We start from the raw sequence: 20051 nt of genomic DNA, 5'->3' as shown, positions 1-20051 counted from the left end.
TGCAGCTATCGTCCTCACTCGGACAAAAATCGGCTTACGCTATTAGTATAAAGGATATTAGTTACTCATTTTTCTTTAATACAGAATAAAGAAACAAAAAAAAAAATTAAATATAGTAAAAAATATACATCAAGGATGCTTTGGATACCGAGAAAATCTTTATTAGGGCTCTCTTCATCTCCTCTGACCTTGTATGAATACTGTTCGATAATTTTTTAAATCTAAATTTATGTTTTATAAAATCGCAGGTTAGCTATTTATCGGCTTATGAAGGGATAAAACTTAACCGTGTAAAATCATGAAGAAAATGTTTGTTAATTTTTTTTTAATTTCGTTAGTAATTTTAGCATTTTGACCTAAACGAGCATATTTTTAATATGAATTATTTTGTATTGAAGAGTTTTGATTCATTGTTCATTACAATATAATTTACAATAATAACATGAAACAAATGTCAAAAATACTATAAACTTGTTCTTGCATGTACCTAAATTTAAAACGGTCCCAAAGGAATTTAAAATTAAGTTTATCTGAATTCTAAATTACAATAATTACGTATAATCAATTACAAAATAACAGTAGTGTAAATTTCCGACGCTAGGTTTAAATTGAGGATTGGCTCGCTGCTTTGTATTTCTTTCCACGTCACGTCTGGTCAGCTTCTCTTGATTTGGATCCGCTCGTGTAGAACACACATGAACATATGTAGTTGCGTAAAGTATGAAGTCGACCCCAGTGCAGCGGTCTTCATAATTCATATCTAAACGGAAAAACGGAACGAAAAAAATTAATAAAATAGATAGACGAAATAAATTGTCACATTGTTTGAGTTACATTGCGTTTTTTTTAATGTTAATAAGATTAACTTATTATTTTAATGATGTAATACCGAAAATATTTTATTTAGATGAATATAATCTGCGTTTAAAAAATAAATTGACATAATTAAAAAAAAAAGAACTGGCATGTAATAAGCACGCATTAATTACAAAAACATAAAATATTTATAAATATGTTTATGTTTCGAACGCGGAACGTGGAGAACAATCAAAATAAGAAAATAATTTAAAGTAGAAGCAATAAAATGGCTGTATCTTGGCGGCGTGTTGTGAACAATTTTCGGTTTTTGCTTATTATTATTATATTTAAGTTAATCTAAAGCGCTAAGGACCAAATTGGGGTGAGTTTACAAATATAATTATTAGTAAATTAAGATTGTGAAAATTAAAAAAAAAAATAGAATACTTATTACATGTGAGATAAAGTGCAAAATTATTAGTACGATTTATTTAATTCTACGCGTTACGAATGACATTCAATGCCACATCTAGTAAGGGTTATGATTCACACTTTGTATATCTATACTGCAAGTAAATTAACATTGTCTTGCCTGCCGCCTAACATCTTCAATTCTAAAATTGTTTTCACGTACAATTTAATTCTACTTTTTATTATATTTATTTTTGTTTCTTTTTATTATACAATTTTTCACGTTTCTGTGCTTAGTTACTTTTATACATTTTGTATTCTCACTAATATAATGTAATTCGTATGAAAAGTAAAGATTTTCGTTTCTATCTTAAGAATATATATTTGTAGTTCAATCATTGGGTCGCACCGGTTCGACATTTCGATACGTAGATCAGTTGAATGTATGTCATATAAATATATTAGCTATCGATCCTGACTAAGTAGGAGTAAAATTCACAAAAAAAATTAACCTCCATTTACAAATAACCTGATTCCAAAAAATGTTGAATTTTCCAAAAACGACTATTTCACAAAAGGAACCTCAAATGGAGTAACTATGTCAATCATGCGTATATACGTATAAGGTTTAGTGCTATGAATGATATATTTATCTATAGTGTTAGTATTAGTAAAACCAATTAAGAATGTATCACCGAATGGTTAGATGTCCGGTCAAAAAAAATAAATAACAACAAGCTGATAATAGGTAGAATTGTTCAAAATATAACTAAAAATAAAATATTGAAGTTCCCCACCACTCCTATGTATGGAAAAAAATTTACTCAAGGTCAATGCTGGGAAATCTGTTACGATTTAAAGTTCCATTGGCAGAAATTATAGAGTCAAACATTCTACCCACTCGTATCTGTTGCATATCTTATCTCTCGTTTATATACTTTCTACAGCTTGCTATTATTGCATAAACATTATATATGTATGAGTATGACTTCATAACATAATAATACACTTGCTAATTCAATCTGTTAAATAAATAAACGAAACGAAAAACGATCCTCTAATCTATCTTTCAAGCTTCTTGTCCAAATTCCGAAATCTAATTTTTAATTACAAAAAATTCTTAAATTGATATTGTATTATAGTCATTAAAGAATAAAATAGTACATTATACTGTTAAATAATAGACTTATGCTCTGTGTGTTCTGTATCCATTATAGCTTAGATAGCGAAAAATAATATTAGCTAGCTAAAAGCACCTTTTAACTAGATAAAGTTTTTTAGAATCGGCAGAAAAAAGTTAACTCCACACTCAATTCACTCCCCGCTTAAAAGCATTTCTATTCAGCGGTCACCCCCTAAATCAGCCCGAGTGCTTGATATCCCGTTGTTGTGTGTTGACAGTATTTTTCAGTATTCCCTCCCGAGGTAGAGGATCTCAAAGACAAATGATATGCTGTGACCAAACGCTTCACCTTAAAAGTTAATAAATCACATTGTAAACGATCGACGTAATTTATTGGAAAATAATTTATTTCGTAATTATCACATAGCTGTAATCTACTAATACTATGATTATCTACTCACAATTTGCAAAGAGAGCTTATGAAAATAAAAAAAAAATTTTCAACAAACTTAATAAGAATATCTGTTACCTACCTAATATCTTGTATGTATTTATGTAATTAGGAAGCGCGCGTTTATAGTCAACAATACATATTTTTTGCGCTTACATCACTAACGCTGGCTGACCCCTACAAAAAAGATAACAATAATGTACTACAGTATTGTACACCTTAAAATGTTCTTCAAAAAAAGTCCGCGATGGTATATGTCTATCTCTTAGGGATAAACCATTTTTTATTCCTTACCTTTTACAAGAAATAATAGCTTGTTATCAAAGCGATTTTAAGCAATATAGCATAATCCTTATCCAATTAAGAACCTTAAATACATTGTGAACTTAATATAGATCAATACGGCCTTTTTGCAGCATGTAATTATTTGAATACTTTCAATTACATTACATTTAAATGAATACTTTCGGAGATATTACAGATTTATAACACAGACAACAGACTGAAAATCTGTGAACGTTGTAGGACATTCTGTAGTATATTTAGTATCAGCATTGCACCCGTTCGAAGCCGGGGAGTATCGCTAGTAGTCAATATAATTGTTTTTTAATTTCATTCATTCATTAAATTTTGAATTCGCTACCTAAAACCTGATTTGCGGTGAAAAAAAGAATAATAATAATAAGTTAGTCGTAAACTTTCGGTACATACATAAATTCCCGTAAATGTTTAAGATAGAAGTGTATAGATTAAATATGTTGAATTTAAAATGTTTAAAATAAAAATAAAATACATATGATAAAGAATTAATTTATCAGTTCTCCGAAGTCGTATTTACGCGAGAACAAGTTTTGTTTGCTGAAACACGATACAATATTAAATTGTGCATCAGATATCAAAGGGGAATTCCATAAAAACTTTTTGCACTTCTGCGGAAATCTGTCCGGAGTCCCTTTTACACGATTTTAATTAGCCTTTGACGTGTGCATTTTATCCGGTATATATTTTCAAATAACTCTACTCAGTTTCTGGAAAATGCCGGGCGGACTGTACAAAGGTTTATATCTATGGGATGTGTTGCGAAAAGTATATTCATCTCGCTCTAACACGTCGATGTTTTCTGTCTCCTTCGTACTTTCAACCTGTGTTCCATAATCTGTTAAATTAAGTTCTGACGTGATCGTGGATAACAATAGCGATACGGACAGGAGTTCGGTGGTAATTTTGCTTGGCATGTCTGTGACATCGTTGGAGTGTCACCCTTATGTCTCTAGTGTGTGTTCAATACACACTACCGTTGTAAATGCTTTAAAATGAAGTTTTAAACAGCTTTGAGTGGAAATTTTAATTGTTATGAAGTGTAATATTTCTCATACACATATTTTTTATTAAAAAACTTTAGTCTTTTTATTTTATTGTTAATAGATATTGCATAGATGGTCTACATTATGATGATAATTCATGGTCTACATTATTGGGTTTGATACATTTTCAGTATTGGTCTGTCTGGAAAATTCAAGAAAGCAGGTAAAGTAGTTGGTTTTACTACTGACCTCTTTCCGATTGTGTCGGAATTGCCGTCGCATCTGATTATAAGAGTAATGATGGCAGTTCATCGGAGTTCGTGCATACACTTGTACATTATAATATAACTAATTTAATAGGAATAAGAAAACTCTCACACTCGCACTCTTTCTCAAAGGTCAGGCACAGAATTAGAGTTAGCAGACTTGAAAATATTATTTGTTTAATCAAACTTAAAATATAACTTTATGAAAATTTCATTGTACTTGGTGGTAGGGCTTTGTGTTAACCTGGGTAGGCGCTACCCTTTTATCACGCATTCTGCCGCCAAGCAGCAATACTTGATATTGTTGTGTTCCTGTTTGAATGGTGAGTGAGCCAGTGTAACTACAGGACCAAGGGCCGTAATATCTTAATTCCTAAGGTTGGTGGCGCATTGGCGAAGTAAGGAATGGTTAATACTTCTAACAGCGCCAATGTCTATGGGCGTGACCACTCAACATCAGGTGGCTCATTTCAGTGGCGGTCCACCTACCTATAAAATTAAAAAAAAAACATTATATTTCTTGATTCCGACAGATAAAAAATTATCTGAACAAGATATCCTGGATAATCTCCGAAATCTATCTACCGATTTATTGGCCTTAAATATGTACATGCCTTCAAGTTCAAAATTTTAGTTTCACAGCTGATTGTTCGTTGGACATAATTTGCACATAATTTAAAATAAATCAATTCGTTTAAAGCTTTCACTCGAATGTTATAGTGTAAAAGACAATCAGGCTTCGCAGGAAACTTAATTTCTTATTTATTAAAATATTTATTATGAGTTTATTTTAAAAGATATACATGTTATCGCGGACTTATTTTAAGGATTATTTAAGACCTACGCTTTTCTAGTACTCTTTGTCATAGCTGATAGAGTTTAACCAGCGTTATCCTTAAGCTGGTAGTACTGGCATTTCATACGTCTGTATGAAAACCGTTTATTGGATAAAATAAGCTTAAGTATGAACTTATTACACAATTGACTAGAATAGGATCTGCTCAAACATTTATTACATCTTCCAAGTAAGGAGTGTTTCACTGTCCCAAGGATGATCAGGCTAGTATAATGGGTTGCAACTTATATTAGGTTAGCGTCTGTTCCCAATATCACGTGTTACGATAAGATTCAAAAATGTAACATTTATTTCTTAAGTTAGAAATTTATGTATCCATTATTATTATATATCATTCTATAAGAACTACAAAAAAACCTTTGGAAATTGTTAGGAATGACACAACTTCTTTTAATTCACCCCTCGAGGGGGCAAAATGCGAGGCGACGGTTTGTGTGCTGTAGGTAAAGTTTCATGATTTTGTGTGCGTAAAGCCGCAGGTTCAGCTCGAACAATATAAATATTGTTGTCCAGGAAAAATGAGAAAAGCGAAATGATTAGAAATAACGAAAAATAAATGGCACAGTTTGCAGTATTATTCCAGACATATCTAAAGAAAATATATACATATATATATATATATATATATATATATATATATATACACGAGCCTACACATATTATATAGGGATAAATTTATAATATTCAGATATGTTAATGTTATAAGTGATAATTTAACGGTTCGTAAAGACAAATTACGAGTTTATCATAGTCTTATAAAGCAGTGATGGACAGACGATCACTATTATTTATGACATCACTAGCTGTTACCCGCGGCTTTGCCTGAATATATTTACAAATTAACTTAAAAATGTTACGTTAATGTAAGACCTCTTTGTATACCACATTGTTGTGTATTTAAGTTATTAGGGTAGAATATTCAGAAACGCTAAAATACGTATCGACTAATTTTGAATTGGTATCCCAAAAAAGTTCCCTGCTTCTAACTTCAAAAATGACGGACTTCCAGACTAACATGTATGCGGAATGTTAACCCAATTTCCCTCCTTAGGCATAAAATATCCAAAAACGCTTAAATGCGAATGAAGACATATGTAAACGGTAGCCCAAAAAAATTTTATGTTTCTAACTTCAAATTGACGGACTTCCAGACTAACCTGTATACAACATGTCAACACCTATTTTTCTCTTTAGGCGTAAACTATCCAGAAACGCTTAAATACGTTTCTAGTCATTTTTAATCAGTATCAAGTTACATGTTTTTAACTTAAAAATTACGGACTTTCATACATACTTTCATCCCTTATTTCACCCCCTTAGTAGTAGAATATGCAGGCACGCTTAAATATTTATGTACTCATTTTTAATCAGTATCCTAAATATAAAGAATTATCATTGCGACATAAAAAAATTACGGACTTCCATACAAACGTTCAACCCTTATTTCACCCATTTAGGGGTAGAATTTCCAAAATTCCCTTAGTGGATGACATAATATGTTAGTTTATAAGTGTACAGCCTAAAATATAAGTTTTATGCTTCTTGTTCTAAAAATCATAATACTTTCAACAACTTGCAACCTTTCATCTCTTTACAGCAGCTTTTTTCAATTAAAAAGTAGCCTATGTCCTTTCTCAGGCTCTAGACTATTTGTGTACCAAATTTCATTTAAATCGGTCCAGTAGTAGGTAGTAATATAACTGTATAATTAGTATGTTTTATATAATAAGGATATTAAAAGCTTTTTGATAACATTCACTTCGTGGTACGGCTTTGTGCAAGCCCTGTCTGGGTAGTTACCACCCACTCATCAGATATTCTACCGCCAAATAGCAAAACTTAGTATTTTTGTGTTCTGGGTTGAAGAGTAAGTGAGTGCAACTGCAGGGACAATGGACTTAACATCTCGGCTCGAAAGTTTGGTGGCGCATTGGAGGGACCACTTATCATCAGGTGGACAATTTGGCCGCCTACCTAAATTGTAAGTTTTATTGAAATAATTGATAATAATTATTATAATAATATGCTCGCCACGCAACACGCCCAAATACGAGAAGAGAGCGGGGAGCATGGAGGCATAAAAATTGTCTTTATTTCACAAACTACTTTATCATACATTTGTTATAACAATTATACTTTTAAGCCTACTTAGTGCTACCTCTCCAACAACCGCACTTCACTTCACTTTAGTGTTTTCTGTTTTTTTATTCTTATCGTTGGAAAACATACATACATGGTGCATACAGTAAACAATAAAAAAAAATCTCCTAATTTTTATAATGTTTAAATCAGGATATCTCAAGTGTTAAAAAAAGTATGAATTACTTCCTAAAAGAACAGGTACTATGAAAATCTGTTACAGTGATCTCTTTGACTCATGTTTAAAAAAATGTCCCTCCCGGGTGCGCCTATTATGTTAACTACCGATTTGTTGCTTATTCCACCAACTTAACGTTTAAACATCTTGTTTCAATTTAACTGTTTTTGTGATAATAATGACAAATAATAAGGAATAAAGTTTAACATTTAAAACTCAATCGGGTTTTATTTGTATGGTGATGAGGCCCAAGCGGCCAAATTGATGAAGTTTGGTCTCTTAAAATACAAACAAATTGGGCATACATTGTCAGTAATTTTTAGAAACTTATTAATATTTAGATACTAACTAGAGAGAGTTAAACATGCCCCGGTAAGCGGAAAAACATTGGCGGCTTAACTGAATTCTAGAGCTCTTAAATTATTTTAATTGGTTACGTCAAACAAAAATATTTTTTTCTAATTAGCACATCAGACTAAGAATTTTGCAATTGCAAGCAAAAATCCTGGAACGTTACGAAATACACACGATTGGTAAGAAATTTAATAATAATTGATCAGCAGTAAAAAAAATCACTAGGAATTAAACATTTCAATGACGTTTATATTAGATATTATAATTAATTTTATTCTGCTCTTATTATGTTTTTAGTTATAAGTGGAAACATTACTGGTATATGTGCTAATTTTTTTGCTATAGCTTTAAGAATGACTTGTACTGTTTGCCCAATAAAAAGTAAAAATAAAATAAAAAAATAGTCCGTATCATCGTAGCACCTTAATTTGATCGGATAAACTCCTTTTAAAGAGAAAATGCTTATGCCATAACTATGCAAAAGATAAGATATTCCGGCATAGTTATTTATAATAACTATCAAATAATAAATAATAACACACCACTGATCGATAACCTTGGATTTTTTAACCGTATGTAGTTAGTGATATAGTTTTGAATAACTGGACCACTTTAAGAGGCCAACTTTCATCATTTGGGTCGCTTATTATTACATGGAATCTTGAAAATCTTTCATCCCTTATAAAATAATAAAAAGAGATATAAATATTTATTAAGTTTTGAACTTGGAAAAATCACAATACAATAACTTCGACGCGAAAATAATAAAGATCATGCGAACAAGCTTCGCTAACATTGTTAAAGTGCACGTAACGCCGCCGTCGGCCTGACGTCACGCGTATATGACGTATTAATATGTGGATCCCTCGCTGTTAACGAATTGTAATTTGCAGTGACATGAACAGACTTCGCATTATCACTGTTCAAATTTAATTACAACAAGTTCCCTTTAGTATTTTTAATTACGTTTTAAAAATAGAATTTGGTTACCCTATCACTAAAATTATGTTTGTAATTTTAGTCACGAATAGACTTGTCAATGGTACATGATTCGTATGGTAAATTTGAGGACCCTCACGTTCATTAACAGGGATTTGTGTTGGGATAGGTTTCGCATTGTTTATTCAATCATCACGGATTATTATTTAAAGGATACATTCTGAATGCGTTTTGATTGTTATGGTATGTGCATAGTCAAGCATATTATCATCTATGTGTTATTCAGATAACTTGTTTTGATTGAACCTTTGTTAACTACCAAACTGTAATAATATTTATATAATAATATTTAATTTAAAATTAAATATTATCGGAAAAGATAAAACTTCTCCTTAAGTTTATTTTCTATATAAGATTAATACGACTCTCTCTCTCTCTCTCTCTCTCTCTCTCTCTCTTTATAATGTATTCCAAAATAAGAAAAATTAATAAAATTTTGTTCTTATTTCAAATTTATGCATTTTGTGTTCATAATTATAATTTCTTAAATATTGCAATATTAAATGGTAACTTTAGAAAACATGGTTAAGTATTTTGTGGTTAAGAAATTCTAACAACTAATCTGTCAGACGTCTTAGACTATGCCTTTGTCGTGTAATCTCTCAATAAGTATCTCTGGTGCTAGTATGAAAATATAATGTCTCCTATATATAAGTCCTTTGATAGATATTTCCTGTCTGAAGATTTGATTTTGTTTAAGTAATGCTATTACTAATGCATGAGTTGCTCCTACCAAATTGTTTTGATAGCTCATCAGTATAAACTTTAGCGGACTTATATGGGACGAGCGTTAATATGAATAAAACTTATTTATACGAACGTAATGTATTGCTGCTCCATCAGCAATAATCCAATAAATCAGCAATACAGAAAAAAAAATTTGGTAGCATTATACAGGAGGATACATTTAGTGGGCGTGTAATTTTAATTTTATTAAAAAATTAGTCAGGTGATTTTGATGTAAATTTAAACTGCATCATTATTTTTTAACAAGACTTTCTTCCAAGCCAGGATTTGAAACCGTTGACCGTTAAAAAAACATGTATACTGAGCTGACATGTACTCTAGATATCAGCCGATCTGATTTTATATAAGAAACGATTGATCATGTATATTCGTTATATATTTTTATTCCAATCAAAATTAGATTTCCATGTTAAATGAGATCGCTTCTAAGAACTTATTACAGGAAACTTACAAGTGCTTCATAGCCTTGATGAGGAATTCAAAGCTTTTGATACTGATATCAGACTAATATTATATGATGAGGTTTGCTGTCTAGGGATTTGAGTAAAAAATGTAGCTGTCGACCTCTTAGAATAGAGCTTGAAGTAATAAGATATATAAGCTATTCCGTAAATTAAAATATCCTTATTCAAAAAATTATGATAGGAAAGTCTGTAATCAGTATTTCTATGGTAGATATACTGTAAATTAAGTTGTTAAAAATAATTAATGTAACTAAAAAAATCTCTCTAAGTAAATACAATGTTTCTTGAGGATGCTTTTTGGTGTAATCGAGATTTTGAAACGGTTATTATTTACTAAGAGCCTAAAGATTTTTTTTTTTTTTTTAATATTTTATGTAACATAAAAATGTAATATATCAAGTTTATAGTTTAATTTGAATACTAGTAAAACTAGGAAATGCATACATTATTAAATTATATATTAAGATATTATTATATATATTAACTTATATAATAAAATTATATATTAACCTTGGAAACGCGTTGCATCTTCTCGTAGAAGTTTTATGTATATTGGTTTGGTAGCTTTTTTTGACTAAAAATTTTAGCATTACATAATCTCCCCATTTTTATTACTATAGATAGACTTCTAGATAATATTTGTTCATTGTAAAGTATTCGATCTCGTTTGAAATTATGACTCTCATATACTGACCGAAGTGAATATTGAGTGTATTTTTTGTAAAAAGAACCGCATTTTAAAACTTTTACTTATAATCACCATCATTTTAATAGTATTAAAATATGCTGGGCGTAGGATTAGATGTATTAGCGCTGCTAATTAGGTTAGGTATGGGTGGGGAGATCGTTGGCACAGGATATTATTTTACGAAACACCTGCCAATAAATAAGGAAAAGAAATATTTTGGATATTGAACTATTTATTGCTCTTATACAAAGTAATTGAAATTATATTTAAAGACACAATAACTCAAATGTATACGAACCAGGTTGGATGTGAAAGACGCTGTTTCGAATCTAACCCTTTGAGCTATGGTCATACCTATTCGTAAAACACAAGCTTTGCCTTTAACTGTAGAAGTAAAAATTAGTAACTTCTATAAAAAATGTAGGCTTATGAGACTATGCATTTGGACAATAAATAATTTTATTATTGAGGATTAATCGAATACAAAACAATAAGAATCGAATAAGACAATCACCGAAACAGATTAGTATTAAATAATAAACAATAGCTATTATAATGTAGAGAGTCTTAAAAAGTACGCATTTAATTAAATTTCTTGACTCTATTATCAACATTACTCGTGTTATTTGCATGCTAAAAATTTCGACACTTACAAATACACGTATGCATAACAGAAATATGTTTCCGAGGGGAAACCAGATCTCCCCAGTCGACCGTGAAAATATAATCAATAATATTCAAACCACAATGTACCTATATCATCTTCCTAGGTCTCCTAATTTGAGTGTATTATTTGATCAAATTGCACCCTTAATAACGGAATACGAGCTGAATATGCAGTATAAATCCCTGCATCCAAGTAAGTACACTGTTTGTAATACTTGTTCATGATATTGATTTTGCATTTAATATTTGTATTTTTATGTTTGGCTAAACAAAATATAATCTAGTACGAGAAGACTCGTGTTGGGATTTCGTTCGTGTGAACTTTGTGTGTGTTTATATATCTAGTTATTTTATTAAATACTCTCTGTAAACGGAGAATGAAAAAGTTATTTTTTTCAAGATATAATTTTATGATATATGTAGGCGTACGGGCTATTGGACCACCTGATGGTAAGTCAACACCACCCATAGACATTAGCGCAGTAATAAATACATATTAACCATTCTTGACGTCGACAATGCGTGATTTAGTATTAACCTTGGGAGCTAAGATGTTATGTCTGTCGTTCTTGTAGTTACACTGGCTTACTTTCCCTTCAAATCGGAACACAACAATATTATGTATAAAATAGCTTAGCGGTAGAATATGCCGTGACGAGTGGGTGTTACCTACCCAGTCGGGCTTGCACAAAACCCTACCACCAAGTAAATGGAATTATATTGAGGGAGGGTTTTAACACCGGGTGATCTGTCATTCTATCGCTATCAGTACTACACTACTCTGTATATTTTGTTCTGGTGACATAACGGTTCTTAGCGGCCTATTTAATAGTTTATATTTCTTAGCTTAGTTTCAACGTCAATTTTAGGATTAACAGTTAGTAGGTTACATTGTGTAGTTTATACACAGCAGGTTTCCTCACGATGTCTTTCTTCACCGCCGAGCACGACAAATTTAAGCATATGAAGTCAAACATTACGAGTTACGTAATGTTAGACTTAATGTTATTTTCAATGAGTCATGTTTATCATAGTTTAGAGATTACTCGTTATTTTTTTATGCATAAAGAAATTAGTAAATTTATATTATTATTGTGGGGATGCTAGCTTCGCGCTCAAAGAGTTTTGCCAATTATCCAATGTCTTGAAATAGGTATGTGTGTTAAAACAGTTTGTCTGACGATCGTATCTAGCGATCATAATTGGCTTAAATACTAGGGGTGTGTTAGTATCGATGCAATATTTTAGTAATTAAATATATTTTTTAATTTATTTACATTATTTATTTCAATCTATATTTTGAACTTAAATACAGTAGTCAAAATAACATGTTATTTATTTTAGAAATAATTTTTCGATTGTATGTTATAATTTTTTTAAATCTGAATAAGCCTTAAACAATTTAAAATGCGTACTTAGGCGTGTCTTTCAATATATTTTATTTAATACAATATAAAAAATAAAGTATATTTTGGCTTTTACAGACAATAAAATATAATATAAGTAAGTATCTATGTAAAAGATGCATAAAATTATATTTCCATTTGTCGGCAGAAAATGCTAAGCCTTCCTTTGTTCAGATGCTTTTAATAAAATTACACTGCAATGGAAAATAAAAATAATATCAACGAAATCCCCTTGAAAGAGACAATATGAGCACTGGGCATTGGATTAGGATAATCTCTTCGTCCATTAACGGAAAAACTGCATAATTAAATTGAAAACCTTACGAGCCTGTAGCGGGCAGCTTAATTGATTTAACGCGTGCAGTACGGTACATTTTACAGTTTATTTAGCCCCTGGCATACGACGCACGTCACCGCCAATATCAACTCATCAAGAGAACAAAATATCAAGGATTAAAGCCCTTTGCACATTGCTCGATTACATGTGTTAATTCTTTGGAAAATATTTTTCAGTTTAATGTGGCATTATATCTAGTAATTGGGATAAATGGGAAAGTTCTTTAATATTATGAACGGACTTTGTTGTAGACCTACAGCACTTGTTGCATTTAAATGATCACCGTTATTCTTTTAGTTTTCGATATATAATAAAAAAAAAAAAAATTAGTACAAAAATACATGATATTATTTTCGTGTAATATCTGGTTAATAAAAATAAATAATCAAAATATTAATTTTGTTAAGTAATTATTGCCTCTGTTTTAACAGTTATTAAAACACTAGGATCTTTTTTTTCATTCGCAGTAGAAACCTTCAGAAAGGTACCCGGGCTTCTGGAAGGGAACCGGGTTATGTGGGAATATTTAAATAAAAAAGTAAGCTAATAGAATTTAAAATTATTGTAATATCGATCCTACTTATCGAAAATAGCCGGAAAGAAGATATCTTTTTTTCTCGAATGAATTACAATACGACAGCGTATATATGTAAGTGCACGCGGCAGGAAAATCCCCGAGGTAATAGATTTCATTTGAGTCTTCGTTATGTTAGGTTGAATCACATTTTAAATAAGAAATTATGAGTTCTCAGATATTATAAAAAGCTCTATCGTCATGTTTATAATAAACATTATATTTTAATTTACCAATAAGAGTTTGCATCACAAATATTTTTTTATGGGAATTTCGTTACAAAATTATGTAAGTTTGGTTCATTAACTGAATATTTATGGACTTATTTCCGACGTAAATGATTTTTAATTTGTATTTTGTAAGATATGACAACCTAACCACACTTGTAAAATTCGTTCAGTATTGTTAAATACAAACCGTTTGAATTTCTCTTGACGTTCTACAATTGTAGTCATCTAATATTACTGAGAGTAGACTAAACACTCGCCCATATGTATTACATGCCGTGTAGATACTCTGAGACTTTATTGAAATCTCGCTAATTGGACTAAGATGTCTCTCGTCGATGTAAGTACGCTTTGCACATTTGTATCAAATTATAATTTGAATTCTGAAATATCTCACTTAACAATTGTGATACAAATATTGAGAAAATAACAGATTTGTTCCAAATAAAGAATTACTACGTTACGTATTTGCAACAACTCGTAGCTGATTTATTGATTTACTGATTTATTGTCATCTGTGGGACAATGACAATGAATCGGTAAAATATCTCTAATGACATGGTAACTTAGGGTAGGTTACTATGTTATTGGAGTTATTTTACAGATACTGGCAGCGATAAAGTAAATGACGCGTGAGAAACAGGAGACCTACCTTAATGAGCCTTTTTTATGTGCGATATTAAGACAACGGATCTGATAAGACTTTTTATGAAATAGGTTGGCGAACGTACAAATGAGCCTCCTGGTGGTGACCGATCACTACCACATAAGAAGTTTTAACTATTCCTCACATCGCCTTAACTATTCCTCACATCGCCAATGTGCTAACAACTTTAGGAACAAAGTTATTATGTCACTCGTGCCTGTAGTTTCACTGGCTCACTCGTCCTTTAAACTGAGACACAATTTTACGAAGTTGTGCTGTTTGGCGGTATAATAATTTGCGTGGTACCTACCCAAATGGGCTTGCAAAAGTAAAAAATGCTATCAACTTAATCGAAATCGGTTTTAATTAATTATTGAATTGTAAATAGGTAATTTTAAAGTAGTACATACCTGTCACTTTAACTCTTCTTCTTTCACCTCAATCTCTGTTACTTTAGACGCCAATAACAATAAAATTAATTATTGTAAAACTGGTCCGAATGTATTGTTGCTTGTTTTACTATTCGTGTTTGTATTACATAACATTTTGAGACTTATATGAAAATTTACTAATGTTTTTCTGCAATGATGAATCGTAGTGTGCACGGACCCTTAATCATTCAGGTAAAGTTAGTTTGGATATGCACGTCAGTACATCGAATATGGTGTGACATGCAGTACTATTAGAGTAAATCGCCTTTGGCTGTAGAGTTACCCACGTATCCATAGAATCTATACGTACCCCTCTCCGTTAGGTGGGTATTAACTAAGCTGTAATCCTAAAAGGTTCCAAACCTAACTATAGTGCGTCTAAAATTCATCACGGGGAAGTCTATTGAATATGGTAGGAATTAATTCGATGTCTGTGGAGGGTCCACACTCTGAAGATTGGTTTAGGATTTCATATTCAAAAGTTTGTTTAATATTTTATGAATTGTGTCGCTGTTTCGTTTTTATAATAATTGTCAGTTAATAATTAATATGTAGGTAGCTTTATATTTAATTTAACACTTTAATATGACGATGCAAAAGTGCTTAAGAATGAGCCTACTTGAATAAAGAATATTTTGATTTATTGTACGAAAGATGAAAACCCAGCTTCAAGTAAACGGGATCATCAAGTAATTAATAATATTTATAATAGTTTACAATATTTATATTTTCCAGTTTTATCGGTTACAATCCTCCATTATCTTCCGTTTTTGAAGCCAGACAAAAAAATATTCTTTTCTTGTTTTATGTATTAAAATGTCAAACAAAAAAGTATCCTTTATACAATGAATAAATAATAATAAAATTCTGTGATTGAATACAGCTAGAACCTATACAACCTTTAATGATTATTTATAAAAAAAATATTTAAAATAAAATATAGGCTTACATGTTATTATTATTACAAAACCAGATTATGTTTTTTCATATTTAATAAAGAATCACGTCATAATCCTCAATATATATTTGTTTAATACAAAAAATATTTTATCCGAGAAAATATTAAAGATGAAATAGGTACGAATAATGTTGAACTTTATTTTCGTTATAATAAAATATAACATATTATTCGCTGTTATCAATAATAAACGAGACGCGCGTAGGTATTTTAATCCTTATTTCTAGAGGAAATCACGCTAATTGGCCTCCGATAAGACGTCTGACGTCTGCCCTTGTCTTTAAAAGCTTATGAACCTGTATTTCTGTTATTATTATACATTGGAAATTGATAAGCTGCAAATTATACGATAGGTAAACTTTTTATCGGATATTCTTGATAAATAATCCTAGGATTACGTACAATTTTTATAATATACTATAGTTTATTTCAACGCTTTTTCAAAGTTTTTTTTTATGAAATAGGTAGGCTGACGTCCACCCGATAGTAAGTGTTCACCACTACCCATGACCATTAGCAACCTAAGATTTTTTTTTATTTATGATTAGTCGGTGGTACCTGCAGACAGCCTTGCACAAAGCCCTACTACCAAGTAAATTCTATTCATTGCTTGAGATGGAATTTTTTTTGACTGCTCCTTGTATGAACTTCATTTTATTGCCAAGCCAAAGTAACACAAGATGGTGTTGTTATTTATAATTACATACATAACATTGTCAAACAAATCAAATTGTATCAAATTAAATCAAGTAAGTAAGTATAACAAATCTTAATCACATACAAAGATTAAAATAAATAAAATCATCAATAAGGTGAGGTGAGGTAAGGCTACTTCAATGGGGCAGTGTTATATATATACACATATATACATATATATATATTTATTTATTTATTTATTAGGAATAAAGCATATAAATAATGAATAATACTTCACTGATTTTTAAGGTAGACAGGAAAAAACTGACTAAGTAAAATAAAAAAATGAAATAAAAATGACGATGTGAACGGTGCATTATCACAGATATACGATTGGTTTACTGTAAATAATTTAGTTTTAAATACTCAAAAAACAAAATGTGTAGTAAACCCTATCCAATATTAGAATGCAAAATTATAAAATATCTTTAAATCATGGCCGTCTTGATGTAGCCGATACTACGGTGTTTTTAGGAATAGCATTGGATTCCAAACTTCAGTGGAGTCCTCATTTATCGTCCCTGATAGGAAGAATCCGCAGCATACGCGGTTAGAAAAGTTAGACAACTGATATTGATACCTCTAGTCTAGTATAATTTGGTTATTTTCACAGTATTATGTCATATTACTTTGGGGTAATGCTGCAGATATTGAATCTGTTTTTATTTTATAAAAGAGAGCAATCCGGTCTATTATTAATCTTGGAGCTAGATAATCTCTTGGGGATGTTTTTAACAAAGTAGGAATATTCACTGTTACGTCACAATATTTTTACAACAATATTATTTATATTCATAGTAGCATTGATCAATTTGATAAAATCAGTGATAATCATTATAATATGTGCACAAAAAATAAGGATAAGCTTATAACGCCAAGTTTCCGACTCCGCAAAGTCAATAAATCATTCTTGGGGCAAGGTATCCGTTTCTATAATAAAATTCCGCAGACATTTTTCACTTTACAATTTTTTTTTTTTACAATTTCATTTGTAAGAAATACATTGGCATCTTTTTATTGGCAGAAGGCATATTATTCGATACAAAATTATACAGATGATAGACAAGCGTGGCGTTAATGCTTGTTGACTTCCAAGCAAGAGACAACATACATATATAATTGTATTTAAGTAACATGACTGTATTTATAGATGTTGAAAAAGAGTGACTACTGAGTTTCTTGCCGGTTCTTCTCGGTAGAATCTACATTCCGAACCTGTGGTAGTTTTACTTAAAATTGTTTGTTAAATGACGATTCAAAAGTGCTTGTAAAAGCGTACTTGAATAAAGTATATTTTTACTAACAACTCTTTCAAAAACCATTTAAACTGGGATTTAAGATATTATATACACCAGCTGTGCTGGGACTTGCCTGTATTATGGAATACATACAATATATACGTTAGAAAATTTTAAGATTAGTACCGAGTACCGAGTATCGTATAAGAGGTTTACGGTATTATTCATAATATATATACATCATATATAGAAAAGTTTCTTGGTTCGTATCGTATGTCATTAATGTGATTGAGTCGATATTTTACACAGTTATAGACATTTCTAAAATTGCTCTTGCATAGTATCATCACAGATAACGTTGGTGTAAAAAAGAATATCTTATATTAGTAATTAAATATTAACCATTTAAAAGAAAAGAAAGAAATTTATAGCGGCCATTTTCTATGTTTTTCAACACGGCTCATCATCGAGATTCAAATATTTCTAATAACTTAAATAATGTAACCGTCTATTTTCAATTTAATCATGTACCTACCTGATGGAATAGGAAAATACCAAACGTCAGTCTCCTTGACCTTTTTGGTTATTTATAAAATAAAGTATAAAAAAAATTTAAACTATAACAGGTAAGATAAGAAAATATTTCTTAAGCATCTCCTACAGAGTATAAAATCATAATAAACAAGATTTTCTATCTTCAAATAAATAGAGTTAAAATTCACAAAGCATTACAAAGGCGTAACTCTTATTTTATTCGTAAATAAAGCTTAAAATGCTTTGATATATACTGCATAAAACAAAGCTAGAGATTATTACCTAGACGTTGCACAGATGAAGTTACAACATGAAATTACGCCTACAAAATGCTAAAGGTATATTAATTTAATAAACGAGATTCTGTTCAAAGAAATATTTCACAATTTACTGCGTAGAATGAAATTTTCAGATGCATACATATTGGAAAATATGAGTGGGAGATGCGAACTGTAATTTAATATTCCATCGAACGTAATTTAGTCTGTCTGGTTCAATAATATACCAAGCTTAATGGCTTTCATTCTTAGTCAGGTGATTCCTCTTTCAAAGACAAACAGTCCAAATGATAATATAAATTGTCAAGTGTAAATAAGTTTTCAATTTATATTTAATGTTTTCTTGTCACGATGAAGATGATTTTTCCACCAGGTATCGATATGTATCAAACAGTTATAACACATCACTAAAATTAAAATTATTATAAGCCTCAATCGAATGGACCGATACGGCCTATGTGTAGATTTATGTTCCAACTGAATTCCATTTCCAATATATTTTAGTCTGTCCGAGAATTTAATCACACGTAATACTCAGACACTCCATACAGGATATTAAGCGCGACTATTGGTAACAACAATGACGGACCGTGAACCAACTGCCAGGTTCCCTGCTTCTATCCGATCATCAAAGGGATGTAATTGAAATACGGATCTGTATTTGTCAATGCTTTTATTAAATCGTACCTTTGCGTATAGATATTACTGGACATTAACTATTTGAGATGAGTTATCTGTGCAGAATATACATTACTCATCGTAATATTATTCACGTGATTGTTTAATTTGTATGAATTATTTTAATATGTAAAGATAAACTAGAATCTGATGTAACATTATGGATGTATATCTTGTCCCTTGTCATGTTTTATTTGAATAAAAATGATGAGACCGATTGTTGCGCATCGCATGCTGTACCTGAAAGGTCATATAAAACGTGTCGATAGCTCTGGGTTATTGAATTGTACAATGACGACGTTCGGCGTTCGTTATAACACTTATATAAGATCAAACAGATTGAATGATGCGAAGCTGATTTTTTATAATAAATAAAATAATATTAAAGAGAAAAATATCAGCGAGATTCACTAACAATTGATGCGACTCGACGTCGACTGGAGAGAGAATTGGCTTGAAATATTACTCCTTGTACATCCCTCACAGATGCAAAAATGATGACATAGCTTTGAACTTTATAAAATTCCCTGATGCTCTGAGTAAATAGCGAATTGTCAAAGTAGTTCCATTTACATAATGAAATACACAGCTGCATAAGCGCTAG

The sequence above is a fragment of the Vanessa atalanta genome, chromosome 13 (genome assembly GCF_905147765.1).
Source record: "Vanessa atalanta chromosome 13, ilVanAtal1.2, whole genome shotgun sequence".
Classification (NCBI taxonomy): domain Eukaryota; kingdom Metazoa; phylum Arthropoda; class Insecta; order Lepidoptera; family Nymphalidae; genus Vanessa; species Vanessa atalanta.
This window is presented reverse-complemented; position numbering follows the sequence as displayed.